The sequence below is a fragment of the Notechis scutatus genome, chromosome 8 (assembly GCF_049901735.1).
Source record: "Notechis scutatus isolate UNSWTSFEM ecotype Mainland chromosome 8, rNotScu1.2, whole genome shotgun sequence".
NCBI classification, from domain to species: Eukaryota; Metazoa; Chordata; class Lepidosauria; order Squamata; family Elapidae; genus Notechis; species Notechis scutatus.
In genome coordinates, this window is record NC_142016.1 from 6,445,942 (window position 1) to 6,457,711 (window position 11,770).

Below are 11,770 nucleotides of genomic sequence, written 5' to 3' on the forward strand. Positions count from 1 at the left end.
TTTGGACGTGACTCAACCTGGGAAGGGTCTTTAACCCTTTAATTCCCAGGTTTCCCAAGTAGACCAGACAGAAAGGACAAATCCTAGTTCAACTTTGTCCCTACTAGTTCTCCTTCTACCTTGCTTTGTATGGGATTGGCAATCCATCCACAGGAAAATGTATAGCAAAGGTCTCTTAAATGCAGAGCCAAAATGATATGCTCTCAATAGGTAAGTAGATTAAAACAGAAGAGAGCATTTTTGTATCTTTACTAAATACATTGAATATAAAGGATTTTCAGGGTATGTAGGACAGGATATCCCAGTCTGGAATCCTCCAGAAGTATTGGTATCCAACATTTGGATTGTATTTGGATGGCATCTTCACTCCAATCAAGATCTGCTCTTTAAGAACTTTAGTATTCAGTATTTATTTGATTTGTCAATCGCTTATAAGATACAGGTATAAGAATAAATATAATTTTGAATACATGAGATGGATATTTATAAGAAAAATAAAAAACAATAGGACAGGGACGGTAGGCACAATTGGTGCGCTTATGCAACTTTGTGTTAACCAACTTTGGGGTTGGTCAATGTCTATCTTCCACTGGGAATTTTGGACGTGACTCAACCTGGGAAGGGTCTTTTACCCTTTATTGTAAGGCTACATTCATGGAATCTTGCAAGTCTGAAACTACGAATCTTTCACCTACTCTTTTTACTGTCTGAAAAGTTAGGGCTGATTCTTTCTCAGCTTCTTTCTCTCCTTCTTTCATTCTTTCTTCCCATTACTCCGTTGTGAGTTCCTCCTCATCCTTTTTATCTGATCATTCCTTATCTTCCAAGGTCAATCTCAGAAAAATAAGTAGCAAATATTTCTAACACTTTATGAAAGGGAACAGCTTTGTTGAATGCTGTTTGGCTCAGGAAATAAATTAAGTTTCTTCTTTCTATTTTGGGCATAAGGGGTAATCATTCTATTTATATCCATCTGTGGGAATGAAGCTTACCCATTGCTCACTGAGATTATTAGAAATGAATCTTGACTCTGTTTGCACTTTGCCTAGGTAGGAGCCAACCAAAAAACCTTGGAAGTTTTCTCTCTGAAAGTCAGTTGTTTAGAAACTTTAACTAGGAAAGGAAAGGAAGATATCACAATCTTTTATTTAGCTTCTTGTTTAACATGTCAGCATTAAAGTGTCACTTGCTATGTAGTACAGGGATAAAGGAGGGAAGAAAATAATACAAGGCATTTTCTATTTCTCTAAAGGAATGATTAGATAATTACTCAATAGGTAATACAGACTTGAAAGAGTTTTGCTGTTCTCTTTTTTTCCACTCTCATCAGCATCTTGTCTTCCATTAATTCAAATAAATTGGCACTTGGTGGTTTAAATTATCCTTTGTCATTTGTGCCGCAGAAAGATGAGAGAAGAGAAGGAGGTGAAACTCTTAAATGGAACCTACAGCTAAGCAAGATCCTCCCTCAATTTATTTCAGTTCAGTATGAAAAGTTGAATAGCCTTTTTATATCTTTTTTTTTTTGCAATAATTTACTATTCTCTTAATGTTATTTTCAGCTGATTTCTCCCACCAGGTAACTACAAATCATATGATCACAATTGGGGCCATCATTTCCACTGTTAAGTGAATCATACCCAATTTATGACCATGGTTATTAAGCAAATCACTACAATTGTTAAGTTACTCACATATTTGCTAAACAAATCCATTTTTTATCTTTGAAGGTGGCCAGGAAGATTGCAAATGGTGATCACATGACACATTGTAAGGATGGTTACCAAGAATCCAACTTTTGATCATGAGACTTTTGATCATAAGTGTGAGTATCAGTCATAAGCCACTGTTTTCAGTGCAGTTGTAATGTCAAACAATCATTAAACAAATAGTTCTAAGTCAAGGGCTACCTGTAAACCAAGGATAAGTCCTTGCCCTTATGACTGTTGCAGTGTCCCCATGGTTACATGATTATGATTTAGAAACTTGGCATCTGTTGCACATTTATGATGGTTGTAACTTCCTGAGGTCAAGTGATTGTCATTTGTGACCTTCCCAATGTCAGGCACAAAGGACCAGGAACTGTGCTGCCCTGCTCCACATGTGCGTGCACACACACACCACAAAGAGTCAGACCAATAGTATTTTCACACAACGAGTGGGTCCAGTTGCCACACTCAGCCAAACTTGTGAAAAACTGGAGTTCTTGACAAGGTTCAGTCCACAAAACAATTGCAGTCCCAAGTCAGTCCAACCTCCAAACATGAGGTCAAAAGCAAGAAGCACAAAATAAGCACCAGTCAAGGAACTGGACACATTGTTCCAGTAAACACTCCTTACTTTGGCAGGATTAAATGGGCAACATCAGTATGGCCCCCACAATAGGCAAGACTGCCTCCCTGTGAGTAACCAGTGTTGTGCCTATCTTTTCTCCACTCTGCACATCCTTGGATTGGGAGGAGATGTAGACTCCATCTCCTCATCCTCACTGACTGCCAGCAGCTACTCGCATTTCCCACCTGGATCCTCCAGACTAACCTGCCACAGCTGTGGCTCACTTGGCTCTGTCTCAGCCTGCTGCTTATCTAAACATCTAGGCTGAGGCTACTCCACCTGGTTGGGTCCTCCATTCCCTGATCCACACCTCTCTGAGCCGCCATGCTCTCTTTCCTCGAGATGCCAGGACCTGGCTTATCCTCATCCTCCTCTTCTAAACTCATGTCTGGAGAGAAGTCCAGAGACAGATCCATGACCGGACCATTTTTTAAAGTTGCAACACATTTATTCAAGCCTATACACAAGAATCTAGTCCACTAAAATTCAACACTAAATTGGTGCCAAAATAAGAGTCAACAGAAATTAAGAGGTGTTGTACTTGGATTGTTTGTGGAAATGCAATGACTCTAAGCTGATGAGATGCTTAACTCCACCCACCCACCCATCTCTGCCTGCTCTTCTCCTATACCAAAGAGTCTTCCAACAAACAAAATAAATGAAGGGAGCCGGATTTGTTTAATGACTGTAGTGATTGGCTTAACAATTATAGTGATTTGCTTAGCAATCATGGCAAAAAAGGGTTGTAAAATTGGATACAATTCATTTAACAACTCTATTCCTTGGCAACATATGTCCTAGTTCCAACTGTGGTCATAAATGAAGGACTACCTGTAGTGAAGAACTGTCTCTTCCTCAGTAGACTTAGCACTTTTTATGTTGGCTGACAGTTTTCAGTCTAATTGACATAGAAATGCAGCCAGCTAATTGGTATAATACATTATTAAACAAAGCTTTATATCACGAATGTCAACATAATCTGTTTAAGTTATCACATACATTTAAGGTAGAGGGGTCCTGGACTGTTTCTAAGGAGTCAGATACTTTAAATTACTTTGAGGCAGACTGGGCTTTATAGCTCGTTTCTTTAACGTTTTACTATGGTAAAGGTGGTAAAGTTGAAAAAATCCCTACCGGAGACCAGTTCTGCCTTTGTGGCTTGGGAGAGATTAAGATCTGAAGCACATTCTACTGAATTTTATCAAAATATTCTGAATGACAAGCACTCTGTCACTATTTAATAAACCAGGCGGATCTGACATGTTTTGTATTTTTATTGCCAGATATAGTTATCTATGTCAAATTTTGTCCTGTGGTTTGTCAAATCCATCACATGAATCTTCAAGAATCAGGTAAGTGGTTCTTTCATTTCATTTCATATTATGAAGTGAATGGTTCTGGGCAATTGTTTGCATTGTTATTTTCTTTTTTCTAAAATTTGGTCTCATTTTAAGAATTGGGATTTGAATTAGCTCTTCTCTCTCCTGACTTGTTCATTGTGCCTGTAAGTTTTTATGTCTTATGAGGAAAATTGTATGTGTTTTTTTTAAACAAATGGACAAGGAAGTTATTTGAACAGAAAATATCCCCATATTCTATGAAAGATTATATGTTCTTGTTAATCTTTCTTGGAGCAACTATCACATCAGCTTTCCACAACCACTTCAAACATTCAAGAAAATTGTAGCAAAATATAGCTCAGCTATTAATAGAGTACATAATTAGTTTGGTTTTCCAAATGAGATCCTGTCATCATCATGCCAAATTATTTAAAAGAGGAAGCACCACTTAAATTCTACAGATGCTTAAACTACAAACAATAGTATGAAACTTGGGCAGAAACATTGAAGGGGAAATAAAATGACTTAGCAAATAATTGTTAAGCTAGAAAGATATGAGCCACTTCTGGAAACTTGGAGTAAAGAAACTTTGTTTGAGGTCTCCAAACAATGGCCAAGTTAAATACATGTAAAGAGACCATTCACAGGCCACTTTGATTAACACTATGCTGTAGAATTGGAAATGCAACTTCAGTCTAGAAAAATGCCTATCCACAGATCAAATGACCCTCAAGTTTATAATCAAAATACTATGGATAATTCACCATCCATTAATAAGCTGACCTTCAAAAATTTTAGTTTTCACAACTGGATTATCTGTTTGTGGCTCATTTTTATGGTGTTTTGTTTAAAAATTTGAGAGTCGACTTATCTGGGGACCAACTTATCAATCAGTAGCAATAGCACTTAGACTTATATACTGCTTCCTCATGCTTTACAGCCCTCTTTAAGCGGTTTACAGAGTCAGCCTATTGCCCCCAACAATCTGGGTCCTCATTTTACTGACCTTGGAAGGATGGAAGGTTGAGTCAACCTTGAACTGGTCAGAATTGAACTCCTGGAGTGGGCAGTGAGTTAGGCTGCAGTACTGCATTCTAACCACTGCGTTACCACAGTAAATACAGAATATACAGGTATTTTTAAAAGTTACCACTTGTGTATAAGCCCATCTGTGGATAAGCTGCACCCAATTTCAGAATAGAATTAGAATAGAATAGAATAGAATAGAATAGAATAGAATAGAATAGAATAGAATAGAACAGAACAGAATAGAATAGAATAGAATAGAATAGAATAGAATAGAATAGAATAGAATACTTTATTGGCCAAGTGTGATTGGACACACAAGGAATTTGTCTTGGTGTAAATACTCTCAGTATACATAAAAGAAAAAAATACATTCATCAAGAGTCAAGAATCATAATAATGGAATATGCTGAAATGAGTAAATTGACATTTGAAATTAGAGAACAAGAAGACAAACAATATTACAAGATATGGGATTTATTTTATCAATGGTTAGATAAAAACTATGGAAATGAAATATTTTAGATAATTTTACAATATAAGGATAATAGAATTATAGAGAATATAACATAAGGATGTATTATTATTTGATGGATTCATGAGGTAATGAATGTTATAAATTAATCTAAAATGTTGAAAATCTCGCATAAAATAATGGAATAATAGTTATAGTCAAATAAATGATTAACAGTGATAATATACATACACACACACACACACACACACAACAGATGGATAATATGGATATTATGAGAATTTATACAAACTATAAGTGAGGACTATGGGGGGACGAGCGGTCTGCCACCTCCAAGTGGTGTCCCTGGATGCGCGAAGCCGTTAAACGCTGACCGTAACTGAGAGCAGACCCTCCGGCACGACAGGCCCACGCGACAGGCCGGCTGGAGTACTCAAATGCCGCATCAACATGGTGGAAACGTCCACTACTGAACACACGCCCAAGGCTACCGCGTTAGGGGAACCAACGGGCGAGGAGACCATTGGCCTGCGTCAAAAATCAACGAAAATGGTCCACGCGGAAAGCACGGCGCACTTGCACCGTGTGAGAAAGCTATGACGGCCGCGTCCGGGTCTGACGCGCACGGAGACTACCCGATCCGTGTGAAAAATCGCAAGCGGGGAACAGAGGATTGCCAGACACTCAAGGTGGCCACCTGGAACGTGGATTCGCTGACTGGACGCTCGACCGAGATCATCAGGGCCATGCGGGACAGGAAGCTGGACATCTGCTGCCTCCAGGAAACTCGCTGGAAGGGCAACAAGGCTACGACTATAGCGGCTATAAGATCATATACACCAGCTGTAAGGAAAACCGCGGCGGTGTAGCTGTGGTTGTCAGTCCCAGCTGGCAAAGCTCCGTTGCAGAAGTTAAGCGCCTCACAGAATGACTGATGATAATCGTCGTAGCGACCGAGAGGCAGCACCTACACATCTTGTCCGCCCTCACGCCCTCAGACCGGATGTCACGAGGAGGAGAAGGATACCTTCTGGGAACTGCTCGACATCCAACTCAGGCAGATCCCATATGAAGACGACATCATCATCTCTGGCGACCTGAATGGTCATGTAGGGCGGGACAAAAACGGACACCAGTGCCACGGTGGGCACGGCACAGGTGATATGAATGAGAATGGCCAGAGGATCCTGGACTTTGCCGACTCCCATGATATGACCATCACGAACACCTGCTTCATTAGGCGAGAACCCCAACTCCTCACCTACCATAGCAGAAATGGGAACCACCACACACAGATCGACTACATCATCGCACGACGAAGAGCCGCTAAAAACGTGCTCAACGCCAAGGTGTACCCGTGCGAATCGAGCAGTCAGCACAGGCCGCTGATGGCGAAGATCAGGATCAGCAAGCCCAAGACCAAGATTGACAAAAAGAATGCAGACCAGCCACGAATCAAGTGGTGGAACCAGAAGAAGATGGCGGGACCCCTCATCAAACCGGAGCAGTTCCTGCAGATGGTCGACGGGCCACAGGAAGCGTGGTCCATGCTGAAGAGCACTGTTCACACTGCCGCTGCCAACAGCTTGGTTGTACCAAGCCAGGACGGAGCGCATCGACGAGATACATGGCTCTGGACACCGGAAGTACAAGATGCCGTGCACCTGAAGAAACGGCTCTACAAGGCCTTTCTTCAGGACAAGACCAGCGAGAAGCTCTGCGAGTACAAGGCGGCCAAAAAGGCAGCCAAGAAAGCAGTAGCGACAGCCAGAAGCTCCCACTACGACGACATCTACGAGAAGCTGAACACGCGAGAAGGCGAGAATGAGATCTACCGCCTAGCCAAAAGCAGACACAGGAAGACCCTGGACATTGACCAGTTTCATGGGATCAACGACGAAAGGGGAAATTTGATCGTCAACCCCAGAGGCGCTGCCGAGAGGTGGCGGCAATACTTCGAGAAGATCTCCACCGAGGAGTTCCCACACCCACGAACCCGCGAGGTGACCCCGTCGAAGGCCCAGTCTCAGGCATTCACGCCAGCGAGGTCACCCGACGCCATCCAGGCCATGAAAAACGGTAAGGCAACAGGACCAGACGACATCCCTGCCGACTTCTGGAAAAAGGCACTACGGGCTCGGCATTGTGGCTGTGCGAGCTGTTCAACAACATCGTCTCCACGGGAATAGTGCCACACGACTGGTACCGCAGCACCACTGTTCCGATCTGGAAGGAAAGGGCAGCCCAGCGGACTGCTCCAACTACAGACCCGGTCAGGTTACTGTCACACACTATGAAGATCTTGAACGCGTCCTCGATAAGCGCATTCGGGACATCGTCGACATCAGCGTCAACCAGGCCGGATTCATCAAGAACTGCGGCACCACCGATGCCATCTTCGGTGTGCGGATGCTGATGGAGGCTCACAGAGAAGAAGAAAATCCCGCTCACACCGCCTTCTTGGACTTGGAAAAGGCCTTCGACCGAGTCCTGCGATCTCATCTGGTACGCACTGCGAGATCACGGCGTGCCCGAGCTACTTGTACAATGGGTCCAACTCCTATACAGATGTCACAAAAGCCGTGTAAAAGCGGCAGCTGGGATATCAGAGGAGTTCAATATCACCGTCGGCGTACACCAGGGCTCTGCTCTCTCACCACTGCTGTTCATTCTGGTGATGGACACATTACACATGACCTGCACACGCCCGCCCCATGGACGCTGCTCTACGCCGATGATGTGTTCCTGGCCAACCTGCGCAAGGCTGAACTCGAGCACCTAGTCCAACAGTGGCACGACCGCCTCGAGCAGTTCGGGCTCGGTTGAACCTAAAGAAGTCCGAATACCTGACCACTGACAACGAAAGCGACAGGCTCCATCCACGTGAGCGGGCAGGAGCTACCGCGCGCCTCCACCTTCAAGTACCTGGGAACTACTCTTGGGGAAGAAGGCCTACTACAAACTGAGGTGGCAGCCAGGATCAACGCAGCGTGGGGCAAATGGAAGTCCGTCACGGTGTCCTCTGTGACAAGAAGATGCCGATGCGCCTGAAGGCGAAAATCTATAACTCTGTGGTGCGCCCGTGGCCATATACGGCGCAGAGTGCTGGCGGCGACCAAAGAAGTCGAAAGCAGACTCCAGACAATGGAGATGCGAATGCTCCGATGGTGGTAGGCCTCACCCTACTCGATCACGTCAGGAATGAAGAAGTGCGCTGACGGTTTAACGTCGTGCCCATCCCCACGGTCATGAGGCAGTCCCGGCTACGATGGTTCGGCCATGTGAGTCGCGCCAAGGAAGAATCCATCATCAAATCTGCGATGAAGGTGATTGTCGGAGGAGCGAGACCGCGTGGTAGACCTAAGCAACGCTGGATGGACACGATCAAGGCCGATCTAGAGATCGCGAAGGCAGACCCGACATACGTGGCAGACAGAGAGGCGTGGAAGCAGTACTCAAGGACATTAGCGGACCTCGCCAGAGCGCGAGACAAACGCTGAAGAAAAAGAAGAAGAAGATAAGTGAGGACTATGGAGATGAAGCACAAAAGGCTTGTAACCAACCAACACACTGTATGTAACTGGAAGATGGTTTTATGTTTTATGTTTTGTTTGTGTATGTTTGTTTAAAAAATAAAAATTCTTTATTAAAAAAAAAAGAGTCGAGAATCATAACGTACGACACTTAATGATAGTCATAGGGTACAATAAGCAATCAAATCATACTAGGAAACAGTCAATATAAATCGTAAGTATACAAGCGACAAAGTTATATAATAATATAACTTATTATAAAATATAATAATATAAAAGAATATAAATAATAGGAGGCTATCTAAAGTTCATAAGAACATATGGTAGACTATGGGGAGAAAGAAGATGGCAGGATACTGAAAATTGTCAGATGTCAGTCTAGACTAAGAAGCAATAAGAAGCAAAGATAGAAGACACTAGATGGAAGTTAGCTGATCAATCATCAGGAAGGAAAGTGAATTTAAATGATAAATCAGAGTATATCTTGTTACCTGATAGAATGATTTGACCAGATTGCAGAATAAACTCAAAGGGAAAAGTTTTACAAGATTTTACAGATCTTATGAGATGGGAGAACCACCTCATCATCCTCAATCCATGGCATTCAAGGACAGCCGTCAGAAAGAAAGCCTCAAATGCAACCCATATGATCAACCCATCTGCCTGGTGAAAGTTCAGAATGCTGATGGTATTCTGAACAGAGAATTCAAAACCAGCTGCTGCCTGCCCTGCCAACTTGCACAAACATTTCAGCAGTCCGTTGACCCACTTCCTATAGATGAATCTTGATCCAATTGCATACAATCAAAGGTCAACATCTGGCAGGAATGGAATGCCAGCTGGTACCAGGCTTGGTTTGGTCATGGTATCAAGGGAATAATAACTCAACCGTTGTATTTTACACTACAAATTTAGCAACTCTGGCTTCCTTCAACATGACCACAAGGAATGGCTGAAAGGGGTCGATTCAAATCAAATTTATTACAACCCTAAGGCCAAAGACAAATAAAACATTGAATAAAATTGAGTCAATAGTAAAAGAATAACAGAGTTGGAAGAGACCTTGGATGTCTTCTAGTCCAACTCCCTGCTTAAGCAGGAGACCCTATATACTAGTGATCCCCAACCTTTTTTATGCCGCGGCCCGGTACCGGCATCAGCTGGCGCCTGCCCGGTACGGCATCAACTGGCGCCGCCATCTTTTTGACGAAAAAGTGCTTCGGTGAGCTTTCTACCGGAAAAGCTCACGGAAGCACTTTATCAAAGATGGCGGCGCCAGCAACCAGCGGCCCGGTAAGACTTGTTCGCGGACCGGTACCGGTCCATGGACCGGCGGTTGGGGACCCCTGCTATATACCATATTACATCCTTTTATATAAAAGTGGGTGTGTATAGGAGAAAAACCATAAGTATACTGGAATCTAAAAATAAAGTTACAAGCCAAATAAAAGACTACAGGTAGTCCTCTACTTATGACCACAATTGAGCCCCAAATTTATGTTATTAAGTGTAATATTTGTTAAGTGAATTTTGCCCCATTTTATGACCTTTCTTGCCTCAGTTGTTAAGTGAATCACTGCAGAAACTTGCTTGTCCAAAGGTCACAAAAGGTGATCACATGATCTTGGAACACAGCAACAGTCATAAATATGAGCCAGTTGCCAAGCATCTGAATTTTGATCACATGATCATGGGAATGCTGCAAAAGTTATAACTGTGAAACACTGTTTTTTTTCAGTGCCGTTGTAACTTTGAATGGTCACTAAATGAACTGTTGTAAGTCAAGGACTACCTGTATTCTAAGTTGTTCCAATCCAAAGTTATGGTATGACATATACAAATAATAATACAGAACTGGGTAATTTGAGAGTATTTTCAAGTAGCAGTCTGTGAAGAGTCGCATTAAACAGAAATTTCATTCCCTACCTTCAAGACAAGATATATAAAGGTCTGTCCAGAGTCCTTGCATAAGGAACACTATAATAGCATATGGCCTAGAGCAGTGATGGCGAACCTTTGGGGCACTAAGTGCCCAAAGCATGTGCCCACATTCCCAAAATGCAAAGCAAGCATCTGCACGCCCCTGCTCATGCATGTCTGCCCCTGTGCATGCACGTCCCTCGCATGCATCCCCAGCACATGTGTAGCAGAGACCCAAAGGCCACCTGGCTGGTGGGAGGCACTCATGCATGTGCAGTGAAGCTGAGCTGGGGCTAACAGCATGTGTGCCCACAGAGAGGGCTCTGCGTACCACCTATGGCACGTGTGCCATATGTTCACCACTACTGCTTAGAGTGTCAGCGTTCCAGCAACCCTCCATTCCTCCCAATAATTCCAAGACAGACATATTCTCAAAAGATTCCTTTTTATTTGGATAGTAACTGGCACAACTGGGGAATCCTGAATCTGAAAGTTCCAGGCTTCCTTACAATAAGTAAAAACTACAAATCCATCCTCTGCACCCATCATCACATCACATGGCCCAATCACCATCTCTCCCAAGTTAAAACTTCTTTTCATGATGCGCAACACAACCTGACCTTGAACCAGAAAAAGGACGTTATTATGTCTAACTAGATATGCTCCAATATATTCCCCCTCTCACTTTCCCAGACTCAATTGTGGTAGTGTGAGAGCATCGGATCTCAATATGGCTTCCAAAGCTGACATAGAGTTTCTATTGAACCATCAGAACATGGACACAACCAAAAGATGCATAGGAATTGTAGTGTATTTAAATAGAGACTTCTAGGATGATGTTTCTATTGGTTAACAGAAGCAACGATATGATTGGTTAGTAACGTTAGTACCTGATTGGTCGCCAATAGCAGCGGGAAGTTTAACTAAATGTCATTGGTTGCGAGCCATGGAGCAGCCGCTATAAAAAGGGCTGCTGCGGTTCGACTACAGTTGAAGTTACTGTTATTATTAAAAAGAGCTGAATTCAACTCCGGTCTGCGAATCTCTTTACTGGCGACAGAACAGGAAAACTTTAAAACGTCCAAGAAAGACTGATAAGGGCATAGTATCCAAACTGGTTGAAGTGAAGTGCTTTTGAAATT